Source organism: Protopterus annectens, chromosome 5.part0 (genome assembly GCF_019279795.1).
Source record: "Protopterus annectens isolate FY-2018-M chromosome 5.part0, PAN1.0, whole genome shotgun sequence".
NCBI lineage: Eukaryota > Metazoa > Chordata > Ceratodontiformes > Protopteridae > Protopterus > Protopterus annectens.
This window is the reverse complement of record NC_056735.1, coordinates 97,541,258-97,563,937: the sequence shown is the minus strand read 5'-3', so window position 1 is coordinate 97,563,937 and position 22,680 is coordinate 97,541,258.

The following is a 22,680-nucleotide window of genomic DNA, read 5'->3' as shown; positions in this document are numbered from 1 at the left end:
TTACAACTGTTGGATAAGCATGCACTGTGCATGTACACTGGTTATAATTGTTGAGTAAGCACGCACTGTGCATGTACTCTGGTTATAACTGTTGATTAAGTGTGTACTGCGCATGTACACTGGTTGTACCTTTTGAGTAAGTGCATGCTGTGCATATACACTGGTTATAACTGTTGAATACGTATGCATTGTGCATAAACACTGGTTATATCTGTTGAGTAAGTACATACTCTGTGTGCACACTGCTTCTAACTGTTGAATCAGTATGTACTGTGCATGTAGACTGGTTATAACTGTTGAGTAAGTATGCTCTGTGCACATGCACTGGTTATAACTGCTGAGCAAGTATGCACTATGCAAGTACACTGGTTATAACTGTTCAGTAAATATGCACTGTGTATGTAGATAGGTGATAATTGTTGAGTAAGTACATAGTGTGCATGTACACTAGTTATAAATATTGAGTAAGTACGCACTGTTCATGTACACTGGTTATAACTGTTGAGTAAGTACATATTGTGCAATTACACTGGTTATAACTGTTGAGCAAGTACATATTGTGCATGTACACTTGTTATAACTGTTGAGTAAGTACATGTTAAGCATGTACACTGGTTATAACTGCTGAGTAAGTACATGCTGCGCTCATACAGTGATTATAACTGTTGATTAATTACAAGCTGCGCATGTACACTGGTTATAACTGCTAAGTATGTGCTGTGCAAGTACACTGGTTATAACTGTTCAGTAAGTACACCTTATGCATGTGCACTGGTTCTAACTGTTTTGTATGTATGCATTGTGCATGTACACTGGTGATAACTGTTGAATATGTATGCAATGTGCATGTACACTGGTGATAACTGTTGAGTAAGTACATACTGTGGATGTACTCTAGTTATAACTGCTGAGTAAGTATGCTCTGTGCATGTACACTGGTTATAACAGTTGAGTACATATGCACTGGACATGTACACTATTTATAACTTTTTAGAAAGTATGTGGTGTGCATGTATACTGGTTATAACTGTTGAGTATGTACGTACTTTGCATGTACACTGGTTATACCACTGGAGTATGTTCTTACTGTGCATATATACTCTGGTTATAACTGTTGAGTAAGTACACACTGTGCATGTATACTGCTTATAACTCCTGAACACCTGAATACATATGCACTGTGCATGTACACTGGTTATAACCGTTGAGAAAGTACGTACTGTGCATGTACACTTGTTATACCTGTTGAGTAACTATGCACTGTGCATGTAGCTCAGTTATAACTGTTGAGTGAGTGGAAGCTGTGCATGTGCACTGGTTATAACTGTTGAGTGAATGTGCATTGTGTAATGCCTAGAAATTAATATTTCTATTTTTAGCTTACAGGGTCTCTGGTCTACAACAGTGTTTCATATATTTTAATAAGGTGGACTTGTTGCCCTTTTTTGGTAAAATAACTAGGTACTGTAAAGTTTATTAGCCACTTTTTATCTCAGTTCTAAATAACTTAAATGTATTTTTAGAGCGTCAGTCTGAGATATAGTAGTGCATGTACACTGGTTATAAATATTGAGTAAGTAATGACTGTGCATATATCCTTGTTATAACTATTGAGTAAGTGTGTGCTGTGAATATACAATGGTTATAACTGTTGAGTAAGTAAGCACTGTGCATGTACACAGGATTTAACTGTTAAGTAAGTATGTACTGTGCATGTACATTGGATATAACTGTTGAGTAAGTACACGCTATGCATGTACACTAGTTATATCTACTGAGTAAATATGTGCTGTGCATGTACACTGGTTATAACTGTTGAGTAACTACGAGCTGTGCACATACACTGGTTGTAAATGCTGAGTAAGTATGTGCTGTGCATGTACACTGGTAATTACTGTTGAGTAAGTACACCCTATGTATGTGCACTGGTTATAACTCTTTAGTATGTATGCAGTGCGCATGTACACTGGTTACAACTGTTGAATATGTATGCACTGTGCATGTACACTGGTTATAACGGTTGAGTATGTATATACTGTGCATGTACACTGGTTATAACTGTTGAGTAAGTACATGCTGTGCATGTACACTGGTTATAACTGTTGAGTAAGAATGCACTGTGCATGTACACTGGTTATACCTTTTGAGTAAGTGCATGCTGTGCATGTACACTTGTTATAAATGTTGAATACGTATGCACTGTGCATAAACACTGGTTCTATCTGTTGATAAGTACAAACTCTGTGTGCACACTGCTTCTAACTGTTGAATCAGTATGTACTGTGCATGTAGACTGGTTATAACTGTTGAGTAAGTATGCTCTGTGCATGTACACTGGTTATAACTGTTGAGCAAGTATGCACTGTGCAAGTACACTGGTTATAACTGTTCAGTAAGTATGCACTATGCATGTAGATAGGTGATAACTGTTGAGTAAGTACGTAGTGTGCATGTACACTAGTTATAAACATTGAGTAAGTACACACTGTTCATGTACACTGGTTATAACTGTTGAGTAAGTATGCACTGTGCAAGTACACTGGTTATAACTGTTGAGTAAGTGTGTACTGTGTATGTACACTGGTTATAACTGTTGAGTAAGTGTGTACTATGCATGTACATTGGTTATAACTGTTAAGTAAGTGCATACGGTGCATGTACATGGGTTATAACTGTTGAATATGTATGCACTGTGCATGTACACTGGTTATAACTGTTGGATAAGCATGCACTGTGCATGTACACTGGTTATAATTGTTGAGTAAGCATGCAGTGTGCATGTACTCTGGTTATAACTGTTGATTAAGTGTGTACTGTGCATGTACACTGGTTATACCTTTTGGTAAGTGCATGCTGTGCATATACACTGGTTATAACTGTTGAATACGTATGCATTGTGCATAAACACTGGTTATATCTGTTGAGTAAGTACATACTCTGTGTGCACACTGCTTCTAACTGTTGAATCAGTATGTACTGTGCATGTAGACTGGTTATAACTGTTGAGTAAGTATGCTCTGTGCACATGCACTGGTTATAACTGCTGAGCAAGTATGCACTGTGCAAGTACACTGGTTATAACTGTTCAGTAAATATGCACTGTGCATGTAGATAGGTGATAATTGTTGAGTAAGTATGTAGTGTGCATGTACACTAGTTATAAATGTTGAGTAAGTATGCACTGTTCATGTACACTGGTTATAACTGTTGAGTAAGTATGCACTGTGCAATTACACTGGTTATAACTGTTGAGTAAGTACATATTGTGCATGTACACTGGTTATAACTGTTTAGTAAGTACATGTTAAGCATGTACACTGGTTATAACTGCTGAGTAAGTACATGCTGTGCTCATACAGTGATTATAACTGTTGATTAATTACAAGCTGTGCATGTACACTGGTTATAACTGCTAAGTATGTGCTGTGCAAGTACACTGGTTATAACTGTTCAGTAAGTACACCTTATGCATGTACACTGGTTCTAACTGTTTTGTATGTATGCATTGTGCATGTACACTGGTGATAACTGTTGAATATGTATGCACTGTGCATGTACACTGGTGATAACTGTTGAGTAAGTACATACTGTGGATGTACTCTAGTTATAACTGCTGAGTAAGTATGCTCTGTGCATGTACACTGGTTATAACAGTTGAGTACATATGCACTGGACATGTACACTATTTATAACTTTTTAGAAAGTATGTGGTGTGCATGTATACTGGTTATAACTGTTGAGTATGTACGTACTTTGCATGTACACTGGTTATACCACTAGTGTATGTTCTTACTGTGCATATATACTCTGGTTATAACTGTTGAGCAAGTACACACTGTGCATGTATACTGCTTATAACTCCTGAACTCCTGAATACATATGCACTGTGCATGTACACTGGTTATAACTGTTGAGAAAGTACGTACTGTGCATGTACACTTGTTATACCTGTTGAGTAACTATGCACTGTGCATGTAGCTCAGTTATAACTGTTGAGTGAGTGGAAGCTGTGCATGTGCACTGGTTATAACTGTTGAGTGAATGTGCATTGTGTAATGCCTAGAAATTAATATTTTTATTTTTAGCTTACAGGGTCTCTGGTCTACAACAGTGTTTCATATATTTTAATAAGGTGGACTTGTTGCCCTTTTTTGGTAAAATAACTAGGTACTGTAAAGTTTATTAGCCACTTTTTATCTCAGTTCTAAATAACTTAAATGTATTTTTAGAGCGTCAGTCTGAGATATAGTAGTGCATGTACACTGGTTATAACTATTGAGTAAGTAATGACTGTGCATATATCCTTGTTATAACTATTGAGTAAGTGTGTGCTGTGCATGCACAATGCTTATAACTGTTGAGTAAGTAAGCACTGTGCATGTACACAGGATTTAACTGTTAAGTAAGTATGTACTGTGCATGTACATTGGATATAACTGTTGAGTAAGTACACGCTATACATGTACACTAGTTATATCTACTGAGTAAATATGTGCTGTGCATGTACACTGGTTATAACTGTTGAGTAACTACGAGCTGTGCACATACACTGGTTGTAAATGCTGAGTAAGTATGTGCTGTGCATGTACACTGGTAATTACTGTTGAGTAAGTACACCCTATGTATGTGCACTGGTTATAACTCTTTAGTATGTATGCAGTGCGCATGTACACTGGTTACAACTGCTGAATATGTATGCACTGTGCATGTACACTGGTTATAACGGCTGAGTATGTATATACTGTGCATGTACACTGGTTATAACTGTTGAGTAAGTACATGCTGTGCATGTACACTGGTTATAACTGTTGAGTAAGAATGCACTGTACATGTACACTGGTTATACCTTTTGAGTAAGTGCATGCTGTGCATGTACACTGGTTATAAATGTTGAATACGTATGCACTGTGCATAAACACTGGTTCTATCTGTTGAGTAAGTACAAACTCTGTGTGCACACTGCTTCTAACTGTTGAATCAGTATGTACTGTGCATGTAGACTGGTTATAACTGTTGAGTAAGTATGCTCTGTGCATGTACACTGGTTATAACTGTTGAGCAAGTATGCACTGTGCAAGTTCACTGGTTATAACTGTTCAGTAAGTATGCACTGTGCATGTAGATAGGTGATAACTGTTGAGTAAGTACATAGTGTGCATGTACACTAGTTATAAACGTTGAGTAAGTACACACTGTTCATGTACACTGGTTATAACTGTTGAGTAAGTATGCACTGTGCAAGTACACTGGTTATAACTGTTGAGTAAGTGTGTACTGTGTATGTACACTGGTTATAACTGTTGAGTAAGTGTGTACTATGTATGTACATTGGTTATAACTGTTAAGTAAGTGCATATGGTGCATGTACATGGGTTATAACTGTTGAATATGTATGCACTGTGCATGTACACTGGTTATAACTGTTGGATAAGCATGCACTGTGCATGTACACTGGTTATAATTGTTGAGTAAGCACGCACTGTGCATGTACTCTGGTTATAACTGTTGATTAAGTGTGTACTGTGCATGTACACTGGTTATACCTTTTGAGTAAGTGCATGCTGTGCATATACACTGGTTATAACTGTTGAATACATATGCATTGTGCATAAACACTGGTTATATCTGTTGAGTAAGTACATACTCTGTGTGCACACTGCTTCTAACTGTTGAATCAGTATGTACTGTGCATGTAGACTGGTTATAACTGTTGAGTAAGTATGCTCTGTGCACATGCACTGGTTATAACTGCTGAGCAAGTATGCATTGTGCAAGTACACTGGTTATAACTGTTCAGTAAGTATGCACTGTGCATGTAGATAGGTGATAATTGTTGAGTAAGTACGTAGTGTGCATGTACACTAGTTATAAATGTTGAGTAAGTATGCACTGTTCATGTACACTGGTTATAACTGTTGAGTAAGTATGCACTGTGCAATTACACTGGTTATAACTGTTGAGTAAGTACATATTGTGCATGTACACTGGTTATAACTGTTGAGTAAGTACATGTTAAGCATGTACACTGGTTATAACTGCTGAGTAAGTACATGCTGCGCTCATACAGTGATTATAACTGTTGATTAATTACAAGCTGCGCATGTACACTGGTTATAACTGCTAAGTATGTGCTGTGCAAGTACGCTGGTTATAACTGTTCAGTAAGTACACCTTATGCATGTACACTGGTTCTAACTGTTTTGTATGCAAGCATTGTGCATGTACACTGGTGATAACTGTTGAATATGTATGCACTGTGCATGTACACTGGTGATAACTGTTGAGTAAGTACATGCTGTGGATGTACTCTAGTTATAACTGCTGAGTAAGTATGCTCTGTGCACGTACACTGGTGATAACAGTTGAGTACATATGCACTGGACATGTACACTATTTATAACTTTTTAGAAAGTATGTGGTGTGCATGTATACTGGTTATAACTGTTGAGTATGTATGTACTTTGCATGTACACTGGTTATACCACTAGAGTATGTTCTTACTGTGCATATATACTCTGGTAATAACTGTTGAGTAAGTACACACTGTGCATGTATACTGCTTATAACTCCTGAACTCCTGAATACATATGCACTGTGCATGTACACTGGTTATAACTGTTGAGAAAGTACGTACTGTGCATGTACACTTGTTATACCTATTGAGTAACTATGCACTGTGCATGTAGCTCAGTTACAACTGTTGAGTGAGTGGAAGCTGTGCATGTGCACTGGTTATAACTGTTGAGTGAATGTGCATTGTGTAATGCCTAGAAATTAATATTTCTATTTTTAGCTTACAGGGTATCTGGTCTACAACAGTGTTTCATATATTTTAATAAGGTGGACTTGTTGCCCTTTTTTTGGTAAAATAACTAGGTACTGTAAAGTTTATTAGCCACTTTTTATCTCAGTTCTAAATAACTTAAATGTATTTTTAGAGCGTCAGTCTGAGATATAGTAGTGCATGTACACTGGTTATAACTATTGAGTAAGTAATGACTGTGCATATATCCTTGTTATAACTATTGAGTAAGTATGTGCTGTGCATGTACAATGGTTATAACTGTTGAGTAAGTACACGCTATGCATGTACACTAGTTATATCTACTGAGTAAATATGTGCTGTGCATGTACACTGGTTATAACTGTTGAGTAACTACGAGCTGTGCACATACACTGGTTGTAAATGCTGAGTAAGTATGCGCTGTTCATGTACACTGGTAATTACTGTTGAGTAAGTACACCCTATGTATGTGCACTGGTTATAAGTCTTTAGTATGTATGCAGTGTGAATGTACACTGGTTACAACTGTTGAATATGTATGCACTGTGCATGTACACTGGTTATAACTGTTGAGTAAGTACATACTGTGCATGTACACTGGTTATAACTGTTGAGTAAGTACTTGCTGTGCATGTACACTGGTTATAACTGTTCAGTAAGTACATGCTGTGCATGTACACCAGTTATAACTGTTGAGTAAGAATGCACTGTGCATGTACACTGGTTATAACTGTTGAGTAAGTGTGTACTGTGTATGTACACTCATTATAACATTTGAGTAAGTGCATGCTGTGCATGTATATGGGTTATAACTGTTGAATACATTTGCACTGTGCATGTACACTGGTTATAACTGATGGGTAAGTATGCACTGTGTATGTACACTGGTTATAACTGTTGAGTAAGTACACACTGTGCATGTACACTGGTTATAACTGTTAAGTGTGTACTGTGCATGTACACTGGTTATACCTCTTGAGTAAGTGCATGCTGTGCATGTACACTGGTTATAACTGTTTAATACATATGCACTGTGCATAAACATTGGTTATATCTGTTGAGTAAGTGCATACTTTGCATGTACACTGGTCCTAACTGTTGAATTAGTATGTACTGTGCATGTAGACTGGTTATAACTGTTGAGTAAGTATGCCCTCTGCACGTACACTGGTTATAACAGTTGAGTAAGTACGCACTGTACATGTACATTGGTTATAACTGTTAAATGCATATGCACTGTGAATGTACACTGGTGATAACTGTTGAGTAAGTACGTACTGTGGATGTACACTGGTTATAACTGCTGAGTAAGTATGCTCTGTGCATGTACACTGGTTATAGAAGTTGAGTAAGTATGCTCTGGGCATGTACACCAGTTATAACTTTTTAGAAAGTATGCAGTGTTCATCTACACTGGTTATAACTGTTGAGTATGTACATACTTTGCACATACACTGGTTATAACTCTAGAGTACGCACTTGCTGTGCATATACACTGCTTCTAACTGTTGAATACATATGCACTGTGCATGTACACTAGTTATAACTGTTGAGTAGCTATGCACTGTGCATGTAGCTGGGTTATAACTGTTGAGTGAGTGCACACTGTGCATGTGCACTAGTTATAACTGTTGGGTGAATGTGCACTGTGTAATGCCTAGAAATTAATATTTCTGTTTTTAGCTTACAGGGTCTCTAGTCTACAACAGTGTTTCATACCTTTTAATAAGGTGTACTTGGTGCCCTTTTTTGGTTAAATAACTAGGTACTGTAGAGTTTATTAGCCACTTTTTATCTCAGTGCTAAATAAATTAAATGTATTTTTAGAGTGTCAGTCTGGAACATAGTAATGCATGTACACTGGTTATAACTATTGAGTAAGTAATCACTGTGCATATATCCTGGTTATAACTGTTGAGTAAGTGTGTGCTGTGCATGTACAGTGGTTATAACTAGAGTATGTAAGCACTGTGCATGTTCACTGGTTATAACTATTGATTAAGTGTGTGTTGTGCATGTTCACTGGTTATAACTGTTGAATAAGTATGTTCTGTGCATGAACACTGGTTATAACTGTTGATTAAGCATGTGCTGTGCATGTACACTAGTTATAACTGTTGAGTAACTACAAGTTGTGCATGTTCACTGGTTATAAATGCTGAGTAAGTACATGCTGTGCATGTACACTGGTTATTACATTGAGTAAGTACACCCTATGTATGTACACTGGTTATACCTGTTTAATATGTATGCAGTGTGCATGCACACTGGTTATAACTGTTGAATATGTATGCACTGTGCATGTACACTGGTTATAACTGTTGAGTAAGTACTTGCTGTGCATGTACCTTGGTTATAACTGTTGAGTAAGCATGCAGTGTGCATGTACACTGGTTATAACTGTTGAATATGTATGCATTGTGCATAAACACTGGTTATATCTGTTGAGTAAGTACATACTCTGTGTGTACACTGCTTCTAACTGTTGAATCAGTATGTACTGTGCATGTAGACTGGTTATAACTGTTGAGTAAGTATGCTCTGTGCACGTACACTGGTTATAACTGTTGAGCAAGTATGCACTGTGCAAGTGCACTGGTTATAACTGTTCAGTAAGTATGCACTGTGCATGTAGATAGGTGATAATTGTTGAGTAAGTACATAGTGTGCATGTAACTAGTTATAAATGTTGAGTAAGTAGCCACTATTAACGTACACTGGTTATAACTGTTGAGTAAGTATGCACTGTGCAAATACACTGGTTATAACTGTTGAGTAAGTACATATTGTGCATGTACACTGGTTATAACTGTTGAGTAAGTACATGTTAAGCATGTACACTGGTTATAACTGCTGAGTAACTACGTGCTGCGCTCATACAGTGATTTTAACTGTTGATTAATTACAAGCTGTGCATGTACGCTGTTTATAACTGCTAAGTATGTGCTGTGCAAGTACACTGGTTATAACTGTTCAGTAAGTACACCTTATGCATGTACACTGGTTATAACTGTTTTGTATGTATGCATTGTGCATGTACACTGGTGATAACTGTTGAATATGTATGCACTGTGCATGTACACTGGTGATAACTGTTGAGTATGTATGTACTTTGCATGTACACTGGTTATACCACTAGAGTATGTTCTTACTGTGCATATACACTGGTTATAACTGTTGAGTAAGTACACACTGTGCATGTATACTGCTTATAACTCTTGAATACATATGCACTGTGCATGTACACTGGTTATAACTGTTGAGAAGGTAAGTACTGTGCATGTACACTTGTTATACCTGTTGAGTAACTATGCACTGTGCATGTAGCTCAGTTATAACTGTTGAGTGAGTGGAAGCTGTGCATGTGCACTGGTTATAACTGTTGAGTGAATGTGCATTGTGTAATGCCTAGAAATTAATATTTCTATTTTTAGCTTACAGGGTATCTGGTCTACAACAGTGTTTCATTTATTTTAATAAGGTGGACTTGTTGCCCTTTTTTTGGTAAAATAACTAGGTACTGTAAAGTTTATTAGCCACTTTTTATCTCAGTTCTAAATAACTTAAATGTATTTTTAGAGCGTCAGTCTGAGATATAGTAGTGCATGTACACTGGTTATAACTATTGAGTAAGTAATGACTGTGCATATATCCTTGTTATAACTGTTGAGTAAGTGTGTGCTGTGCATGTACAATGGTTATAACTGTTAAGTAAGTATGTACTGTGCATGTACACTGGTTATAACTGTTGAGTAAGTACACGCTATGCATGTACACTAGTTACATCTACTGAGTAAGTATGTGCTATGCATGTACACTGGTTATAACTGTTGAGTAACTACGAGCTGTGCACATCCACTGGTTATAAATGCTGAGTAAGTATGCGCTGTGCATGTACACTGGTAATTACTGTTGAGTAAGTACACCCTATGTATGTGCACTGGTTATAACTGTTTAGTATGTATGCGGTGTGCATGTACACTGGTTATAACTGTTGAGTAAGTACATACTGTGCATGTACACTGGTTATAACTGTTGAGTAAGTACTTGCTTTATATGTACACTGGTTATAACATTTGAGTAAGTGCATGCTGTGCATGGGTTATAACTGTTGGATAGGTATGCACTGTGCATGTACACTGGTTATAACTGTTGAGTAAGTACACACTGTGCATGTACACTGGTTATAACTGTTGATTAAGTGTGTACTGTGGATGTACACTGGTTATACCTCTTGAGTAAGTGCATGCTGTGCATGTATACTGGTTATAACTGTTGAATATGTATGCACTGTGCATAAACATTGGTTATATCTGTTTAGTAAGTACATGCTCTGCATGTACACTCGTTATAACTGTTGAATTGGTATGTACTGTGCATGTAGACTGGTTATAACTGTTGAGTAAGTATGCCCTCTGCATGTACACTGGTTATAACTGTTAAATACGAATGTACTGTGCATGTACACTGGTGATAACTGTTGAGTAAGTATGTACTGTGGATGTACACTGGTTATAACTACTGAGTAGGTATGCTCTGTGCATGTACACTGGTTATAGAAGTCGAGTAAGTATGCTCTGGGCATGTACACCGGTTATAACTTTTTAGAAAGTATGCAGTGTTCATCTACACTGGTTATAACTGTTGAGTATGTACATACTTTGCACATACACTGGTTATAACTCTAGAGTATGCACTTGCTGTGCATATACACTGGTTATAACTGTTCAGTAAGTACAAACTGTGCATGTACACTGCTTATAACTGTTGAATACATATGTACTGTGCATGTACACTAGTCATAACTGTTGAATAGCTATGCACTGTGCATGTAGCTGGGTTATAACTGTTGAGTAAGTGCACGCTGTGCATGTGTGCTAGTTATAACTGTTGGGTGAATGTGCACTGTGTAATACCTAGAAATTAATATTTCTGTTTTTAGCTTACAGGGTCTCTAGTCTACAACAGTGTTTCATATCTTTTAATAAGGTGGACTTGGTGCCCTTTTTTGGTTAAATAACTAGGTACTGTAAAGTTTATTAGCCACTTTTTATCTCAGTGCTAAATAACTTAAATGTATTTTTAGAGTGTCAGTCTGAGAAATAGTAATGCATGTACACTGGTTATAACTATTGAGTAAGTAATCACTGTGCATGTACACTGGTTATAACTGTTGATTAAGTGTGTGTTGTGCATGTTCACTGGTTATAACTGTTGAGCAATTATGTTCTGTGCATGTACACTGGTTATAACTGTTGATTAGGTACACGCTGTGCATGTACACTGGTTATAACTGTTGAGTAACTACAAGCTGTGCATGTTCACTGGTTATAAATGCTGAGTAAGTACACGCTGTTTATGTACACTGGTTATTACGTTGAGTAAGTACACCCTATGTATATACACTGGTTATACCTCTTTAGTATGTATGCAGTGTGCATGTACAATGGTTATAACTGTTGAATATGTACGCACTGTGCATGTACACTGGTTATAACTGTGGAGTAAGTATGCACTATGCATGTACACTGGTTATAACTGTTGAGTAAGTACTTGTTGCGCATGTACCTTGGTTATAACTGTTGAGTAAGCATGCAGTGTTCATGTACACTGGTTATAACTGTTGATTAAGTGCATACTGTGCATGTACACTGGTTATAACCATTGAGTAAGTACTTGCTGTGTATGTGCACTTGTTATAACTATTGAGTAAGTTCATGCTGTGCATGTACACTGGTTATAACTGTTGAGTAATTACATACTGTGCATGTACACTGGTTATGACTGTTGAGTAAGTACATACTGTGCATGTACACTGGTAATAACTGTTGAGTAAGTACTTGCTTTATATGTACACTGGTTATAACTGTTGAGTAAGTACACACTGTGCATGTACACTGGTTATAACTGTTGAGTAAGTGTATACTGTGTATGTACACTGGTTATAACTGTTGAGTAAGTGCATGCTGTGCATGTACATGGGTTATAACTGTTGAATACCTATGCACTGTGCATGTACACTGGTTATAGCTGTTGGTTAAGTATCCACTGTGCATGTACACTGGTTATAACTGTTGAGTAAGTACGCACTGTGCATGTACACTGGTTATAACTGTTGGGTGGGAGTTTGGCGTAATGGTTAAGGAACCTATTTTAGAAACACAAGGTGCAGGGTTTGAATCTGACATGGGGTAATTGGCTAGGCTTATAATGGCCCATAAAGGCAGTTAGCCTAGTACTAACATAAGAACCTATACCTCTTGTGTAAGTGCATGCTGTGCATGTACACTGGTTATAACTGTTGAAAACATATGCACTGTGAATAAACACTTGTTATTTCTGTTGAATATATACATACTCTGCATGTACACTGTTTCTAACTGTTGAATAAGTATGCATTGTGCATGTAGACTGGTTATAACTGTTGTGTAGGTTTGCTGTCTGCACGTACACTGGTTATAACACTTGAGTAAGTATGTACTGTGCATGTACACTGGTTATAACTGTTGAGTAAGTACGTCCTGTGCATTTAAGCTGCTTATAATTGTTGAGGAATCATGCCCTGTGCAAGTACACTGGTTATAACTGTTCAGTAAGTATGCACTGTGCATATAGATGGGTAATAACTGTTGAGTAAGTACGTAGTGTGCATGTACAGTAGTTATTATAACTGTTGAGTAAGTATGCACTGTTCATGTACACTGGTTATAACTATTGAGTAAGTATGCACTGTGCAAGTACACTGGTTATAACTGTTGAGTAAGTATGCACTGTGCATGTAGATGGGTGATAACTGTTAAGTACGCATTGTGCATGTGCACTTGTTATAACTGTTGAGTAAGTATGCACTGTGCATGTATACTGCTTATAACCTTTGAGTAAGTATGTGTTATGCTTGTACACTGGTTATAATGGTTGAGTAAGTTGCACAGTGCATGTACACTAATTATAACTGTTGAGTGAATGTTCACTGTGCTATGAATAGAAATTAATATTTCTGGTTTTAGCTTACAGGGTATTGGGTCAGCAACAGTGTTTTATAGCTTTTAATAAGGTGGTGTTGATGCCCTTTTTTGTTAAATAACTAGGTACTGAAGAACTTCTTAGCCACTTTTTATCTCAGTGCTAAATAACTTAAATGTATTTTTAGAGTGTCAGTCTGAGAAATAGTAGTGCATGTACACTGGTTATAACTATTGAGTAAGTAATCGCTGTGCATGGGCACTGGTTATAACTGTTCAGTAAGTAATCACTGTGCATGTAAACTGGTTACAACTGCTGAGTAAATAATCAATGTGCATGTAAACTGGTTAAAACTGTTGGGTAAGTACATGCTGTGCATGTGCCCTGGTTAGAACTGTTGAGTAAGTATGCAGTGTGCATGTACACTGGTTATAACTGTTGAGTAAGTGTGTGCTGCACATGTACACTGGTTATAACTGTTGAGTATGTAATCACTGTGCATGTAAACTGGTTAAAACCTTTGAGTAAGTGTGTGCTCTGCATGTATAGTCATTATAATGGTTGAGTAAGTAAGCACTGTGCATGTACACTGGTTAAAACTGTTGAGTAAGTGTGTGCTACGCATGTACACTGGTTATAACTGTTGAGTAAGTATGCTCTGTGCATGTACACTGGTTATAACAGCTGAGTAAGTATGCACTGTGCATGTACACTGTTTTTAACTGTTGAATAAATAGGTGCTGTGCATGTATACTGGTTATTACTGTTGATTAAGTACGTACTGTGCATGTACACTGGTTATAACTGTTGAGTAAGTGTGCACTGTGGAAGTACACTGGTTATAACTGTTAAGTAAGTATGCACTCTGCATGTAGATGGGTGATAACTGTTGAGAAAGTACACACTGTGCATGTGCACTTGTTTTAACTGTTGAGTAAGTATGCACTGTGCATGTATACTGCTTATAACCTTTGAGTAAGTATGTGCTGTGCATGTACACTGGTTACAGCAGTTGAGTAAGGTTGCACAGTGCATGTACATTGGTTATAACTGTTGACTGAATGTGCACTGTACTATGATTTCAAATTAATATTTCTGGTTTTAGCTTACAGGGTCTCTGATCTACTACAGTGTTTTGTAGCTTTTAAAAAGGTGGATTTGGTGCCCCTTTTTTTGTTAAATAACTAGGTAGTGGTGAGGTTCTTATCCACTTTTTAGCTATGTGCTAAATAACAAATGTATTTTTAGAGTGTCAGTCTGAGAAATACTAGCGCATGTACACTGGTTATAACTATTGAGCAATTATGTGCTTTGCATGTACACTGATTATAGCTGTTAAATAACTAAGTACTGTGCATGTACACTGGTTATAACTGTTGAGTAAGTGTGTGCTGTAAATGTACACTGGTTATAACTATTGAGAAAGTACATTGTGCACATGTACACTGGTTATAACATTTGAGTATGTATGCAGTGTGCATGTACACTGGTTATAACTGTTGAATATGTATACACTGTGCATGTACATTAGTTATAACTATTGAGGAAGTACACACTGTGCATGTACACTGGTTATAAGTTTTGAGTAAGTACGCACTGTGCATGTACACCGATTATAACTGTAGAGTTAGTACGCACTGTGCATGTACACTGGTTATAACTGTTTAGTAAGTATGCACAGTGCATGTACTCTGGTTATAACTGTTGAGTAAGTGCATGCTGTGGATGTACACTGGTTATTACTTTTGAATATGTAGGCACTGTGCATGTACAGTGGTTATAACTGTACACACTGTGAATGTCACTGGTTATAACTGTTGAATACGTATGCATTATGCATGTACACTGGTTATTAACTGTTGTATAACTATGCACTGTGCATATAGATGGGTTATAACTGTTGAGTGAGTGCGAGCTGTGCATGTACACTGGTTATAACTGTTGTGGTAGTACACACTGTGCATGTACACTTGTTATAACTCTTGCGTGAATATGCACTGTGTAATGCCTAGAAATGAATATTTCTGTTTTTAGCTTAGAAGGTCTCTGGTCTACAACAGTTTTTCATATCTTTTGATAAGGTGGACTTGGTGCCCTTTTTTTTTTCTTTTTTTTTTTAAATAACTAGGTACTGTAGAGCTTCTTAGCCAATTTTTATCTCAGTGCTAAATAACTTAAATGTATTTTTAGAGTGTCAGTTTGAGAAATAGTAGTGCATATGCACTGGTTATAACTGTTGAGTAAGTGTGTGCTGTGCATGTACACTGGTTATAACTGTTGGGTAAGTACGTACTGTGCATGTACACTCATTATAACTGTTGAGTAGGTACGCACTATACATATACACTGGTTATAACTATTGAGTAAGTATGCACTGTGCATGTACACTGGTTATAACTGTTGAGTAAGTACATACTGTGCATGTACACTGGTTATAACTACTGGTTATAACTGTTGAGTAAGTGCGAGCTGTGCAAGTACACTGATTATAACTGCTGAGTAAGTACATGCTGTGCATGTACACTGGTTATAACTGTTGAGCAAGTATACCCTCTGCATGTACACTGGTTATAACTGTTGAGTATGTATGCAGTATGCATGTACACTGGTTATAATTGTTGAATACGTATGCACTGTGCATGTATACTGGTTATAACTGCAGAGTAAGTATGTACTGTGCATGTACACTGGCTAAAACTGTTGAGTAAGTACACTCTGTGCATGTACACTGGTTATAACTGTTGAGTAAGTACATGCTGTGCATGTACACTGGTTATAACTGTTGAGTAGGTACTTGCTGTGCATGCACACTGGTTATAACTGTTGAGTAAGTACATCCTGTGCATGTACAGTGATTATAACTGTTGAGTAAGTATGCACTGTGCATGTACACTGGTTATAACTGTTGAGTAATTCTGCATTGTGCATGTAAACTGGTTATAACTGTTGCAAAAGTACACTCTGTGCATGTACACTGGTTATAACTGTTGAGTAAGTATGTACTGTGCATGTACACTGGTTGTAACCGCTGAGTAAGTTTGCACTTTGCATATACACTGGTTATAACTGTTGAGTAAGTACATACTGTGCATGTACACTGGTTATAACTGTTAAGTAGGTATGCACTGTGCATGTACACTGGTTATAACTGTTGAGTAACTATGGACTGTGCATGTAGCTGAGTTATAACTGTGGAGTGTGTGCACACTGTGCATGTAGACTGGTTATAACTGTTGAGTGAATGTGCACTGTGTAATGACTAGAAATTAATATTTCTGTTTTTAGCTTACAGGGTCTCTGGTCTACAACAGTGTTTCATATTTTTAATAAGGTAGACTTGGAGACTTTTTTTTTTTTTTACATAACTAGGTACTGTAGAGCTTCTTGGCCACTTTTTTCTCAGTGCTAAATAACTGAAATGTATTTTTTTAGTGTCAGTCTGAGAAATAGTAGTGCATATACACTGGTTATAACTATTTAGTAAATGAGCACTGTGCACGTACACTTATAACTGTTGAGTAAATATGAGCTGTTACTGCTGAGTAAGTACGTGCTGTGCATTTACACTGGTTATAACTGTTGAGTAAGGACACCTTGTGCATGTACACTGGTTATAACTTTTTAGTATGTATGCAGTGTGCATGTACACTTGTTATTACTGTTAAATGCATACACACTGTGCATGTACACTCATTGTAACTGTTGACTAAGTACGTACTGTGCATGTACACTGGTTATAACAGTTGAGTAAGTATACACTGTGAATGTACACTGGTTATAACTGTTGAGTAAGTATGCCCTGTGCATGTATACTGGCTATAACTGCTGAGTAAGTATGCACTGTGCATGTACATGGGTTATAACTGTTGAGTAAGTATGTGCTATGCATGTACACTGGTTAGAACTGCTGAGTAAGTATGTGCTGTGCACATACACTGGTTATAACTGTTGAGTAAGTATGCAGTTACGGATGGACTTGGTGCTCTTTTTTTTTTTTTTTTGTTAAATAACTAGTTACTGTAGCACTTCTTAGCCACCTTTTATCCCAGTGGTGAATAACTTAAATGTATTTTTAGAGTGTCAGTCTGAGAATTAGTAGTTTATGCAGACCTTTACTAATCTACACAATTCAGGAAATTCACAGATTACCCTACGGTTATGGATTAAAAACTGCAATATGATATATTAAAGCCTGGCTTTTTTTTAGTAAATTATATGTAAGGGTATCAGGATTTAGATGGGAGCTGTCAGTATTAAGACATATGTTGCTCGCTGATTCTGATCATTCATTCATCTTCGCTTATGTCAAAAACACAGATATTCAGACAATCAAATAATCATCTTGAAACTTTCCTCGGTGATGCCTTTGTCCAAAGTTCTGCAGGAAAAATAATGGGCATCATAGGTAAAGTACAAAGGTATAGTAAAGTAAAATCAATGTAATGCTAAATACAAACATCCCATAAAATTCAGCACTTGTTATTACCTAAAAAAATAATGTATATAGTAGGGCCTAAATGGCTGAGTGAGAGCAGCAATTGGTCTTAGTTCTGTAGTGTATTTAGTAGAAAATTTAGTTTACCGATTACTTTATCTATACTTGCCTCTAAATATTATTAAAACCTGTGGATTTTTTTCAACATTTTCCTGTTAAAATATCCTGGAGGCTAATTGACTGACTGTGAAAGATTTCACAGTGCTCTCATGTAAATTTCTTATGAAAGAAAGACCCAAAACAAGTAATGCGTACACTTCATCGATTATCCTTTAAAATGGATGGTTTTCAGGAGAATCTAGAAAATTTAAGAGAACACAGCCTTAAACAAAAAAAAATTAAAGACATGATACATCAACAAATTACAGCTATAGAAACTGCTATAGCTGATATGGAAAGGACTCAAAGAAAAGTAACTCCAAACAGACTTAAAAAAATACTTGGCTACAAAAAGATAGACAACATTTTGGCTTACCAAAAAAAAACCCACAGAGGAAGAAGATAAAGTTTCTTTTTTGTCATCATGGATCCCTAAATTCTTAAACTTACAGGAAGATTTATCTTACAGCATTGAAAGAGCCCATTGAAATATAAATAAACCAGTTCCTACTAATCACCTCCAATATCCATATTAATAGCATTTATCATTTCTTGATAAAGAACTTGTTTTAAAATAAGCATTAGCAAAGTCACCTTTAAAACATGGCCAGTATAATATAAGATTTAATAATCCCCCAGATTCTCAAAAGCTTGCACGGCATGCATAATTAGTGTAAGAGGAAATTTTGCCAGTATGGCGGCCGAGCGAGCCATGTACATGCGCGTTTGATGTGCGCACTCGCTCTAGCACTAGTGCTGCATGTTCCCAGCCCCCGTATGCAAATTACCCCATTTGCAGGTGAAAACCATGCAAATGAGGTAAATCTGCCATCCAGGAAGCAGGATCAGTGTGTGCAGGACTAGCGTAATATGCAGAATTGTACTTTGTTAGTAACCGAGTACGGTATTGCAAACTCCAAAACAGAGCTATGACAGCACCAAATAAAGGCTGCATATCATTGAGTAAGCATGCCAATGGCCAAGTAGAAGGCCATTGGCACTGCAAACAATGCAAAATGTACAAAATACAACTTTTATGATATGTCCGCCAATCATGGTCATTGAAGCATAGGGCAGTGGCGCACAAACGGGATCGGTGGGGAAATAAGAAAATAAACCTAAAAAGCAGTCTAACTAAAATCAGTATTCTCAACAAATAAATGGTTCAAACTGCCTGATTTGTGGTGTGGTGACTTGCGTTACTCAGCTTGTTTTTTTTGCCTTTGTGAGCTTTCCTAGAGTAAAATCAGTATTCCACCATGCAAGTCAGTGGCAGGTAAAAGACAACCTGGCTAGTGAATAGTGATTGCTAAGGGGGGAGGCACAGTGACACATGTAACTATGCATTAGCTGGCAATCCTATGCAAATGAGGGGAAGGATAGTGAATTCCGGTTTTCCCCAGCATGTGCGGCTGATCCCAACAGTGTAAGAGTATGAATAGCTGAGTGCAAGTCTAGGAGATAGGTGACATCATGTGTGGGAGTGTCAGGCATACTGTCAGTGAATGGAGCTCTGTGGCTCAGGGTTGGATCCAGCTTAGCACAGCAAAGTCAGGGGGGGTGTCTAAACTTGCCAGCACATATGACAAAGTGTAAGCAGGTGTGTGTGCCATGCAACGAGATCTAAAGGAAGATAAAGGAAGTGAAACTTTGAAAATAGCAGCAGTGTGCACATTGGAGTACACCAATTCTGTGGTGCACTCCCGAGATGAAACAGAAGGGCAATGGGAAAGGAAAACAGCAGTAGGAAGTTAATCAAGGGGTACTAGGTTCTCTGCTAGTTGAAACATATCGGAACCAGCCAATTACATAGGCAGCAGACCAGCCCAGCCCAGAACGCCACTATAAACTATGCAAACACCTACCTCTCTGTTTTTTCCAACACCCTACACCACCGGTGTAAACAAGTGGGGAACTTTTAACAATCACAACAGCAAAATGTTAGGGGCTGCAATAGCTATCATACAACTTGTAGAAAAGGCTGAGGGTGGAGAGGATGGGAATGCTGCCAACCAACCCACAGTGAGAAGACGGAGAAGAGAGTACAGACGCAGGGTAACCTACCAAGGGCTACATAAACTGGAGATAGTAAAGCACTATAGGGTGGACAAGGACCTCCTGCCGCAGATTGTTGAGCTGTGCCAGCCACGCCTGACACACAGAACTAACAGAGGGGAACCCATCCCAGTGGAAATGAAGGTATGTGTAAGCCTAAGAATGCTAGCTACAGGTACCTTCCAAAGGCCAACTGGGGATATGATAGGGATCTCACAAACATCAGCATCCAGGGTACTCCACCAGTTCCTTAATGCCATGGCAGCACATGTTGGTGAGCATGTATATTTCCCCCTCACCCATGAGGCATTGGCCAGCAGTGTGCATCTCTTCCAGCAAATAGCAGAATACCCTGAGGTAGTGGGTGCAATAGACTGCATGCACATATGCATCAAAGCACCACCTGGTGAGCAGAGTAGGGTCTACATCAACCGCAAGGGCTTCCCCCCCATCAACTGCCAGGTCATGTGTGATGCCCAGGGCATAATACTGAATGTGTGTGCTGGCTGCCCTGGAAGTCATCATGATTCCCACATCTGGCATCTGATGCAGCTGTACCAGAAATTTGCAAGTGGGGACATCTCACATGGTCACCTAGTGGGGGATGCTGGATACGCACTGGAGCCGTGACTGATGACACCCATCAGAAACACACACACACCCAAACAAGAACTCCATAATGAGGCACACGCGCAAACAAGAATCATAATAGAGTGTGTGTTTGGGATGCTCAAGTCACGATTCTGGTGCCTGGACACATCCGATGGAACCTTGCAGTACTTACCAACTGCATGTACCCAAATCATCCTTGTATGTGCCATGCTACACAATATGATCCTGCGGAAACAGCTGCAGCAGGAGCAGTAAGAGGCAGGGCCACATAGCCCCCCACCAATGCCAAGGCCTGCACAGGCACAGAGTGACTCAGAGAAGGAACAACCTGAGCCTGCACTAGTAGGCAGAAGGAGGTATGCCAAATATGCCCTGGCCCTGGCAAAGAGGCAACTCATAGCACATAGACCGACATGGGAGGGACCCAGGGAATAGCACCTCTCTCTGACTCTCACATACAGAAAAAGGGATACCAAACATTACACTACCTGTGCCTAACCATGTGTAGGCAGTGTACTACATGCATCCAACATAGGCAGCCCTGCAGCACCACCCTCAATACTGGGACACCCACAAGATAAGGGACTCACACATGCCAGTCGGGGGGGGCTCACATACCCAACAACAGTCACAGCCAGCAGGACAGGTGTAGACAAACACAAACAAATGCCGTGCTATAGCCTCTGAATGAGGGGTATGACTAACCCCCACCCAGGCCTACATGGACGGACTACAGCAGGCCAGGTAGTGGGATGTCAGTTGTGATGGCTAGGAAGTCAGAAACTAATGTGCTTGCAATCAAAATATAAGAATGGTAGTACACTGGTATGGATTAGCCAGCATGATAGGTAAGACTACTGACTGAAATGGACTACAGGACATACCAGTGCAGTCCTAGCAAATGTGTACAACTGTCAGGTGTGCCCCCCACCCACGTAGAAATATAGTTACAGTCAGGTGCACCCACTGCAATCCTGTGTAGAAACATAGAAATAGTCAAGTGTTCCCCCCACTATTCAGACATGTTGCAACAGTCAATGCCAAATGATCGGTGGATACCCTGCAGACACAGGATGCCACCTGTTGATGTACAACACAAACGTCACCTGTGCAGTACAAACCACCGGACATGATCCACAGATGCAAAATAGACGGCCTTACTGGGCATGCTCACACACTTAGAGAAATTAAGGCAATGTCATTCATCAACATACTGAAAGGTCATACTGGGCATGCTCACACACTTAAACACATGAAGGCCATGTATGCAAACACCAGTGGACCAGACACATTCAGCAGTTGCAATTGTTTGTGCAGACACATGGCAGTATGCACCACTTATGCCTTGTGCACACAGTAGATAGGAATACAGACATATATGTAAGGACAACACACCATAATAAGCCAAAGGTAGATGGATATAGATGTGTGGAAGATGGTGACTGTGACAAGGAGCCATCCACGGCTGTCCCACCCAGCACACAGCCCAAGGGCCCCAAACACATCAGATGCAGATGTCACACACTGCAGTTACTAGTGACCAGTAACTGTCAGCACCACAGACTATGTGGTCCATGTGCCAGCTGTGCAACATGGCTGTACAAGGACATAGCTAGTTGCCCTATACATGTACCTCTGATATATGATCCCGTGTGTGGCCACTTGTGGTGTG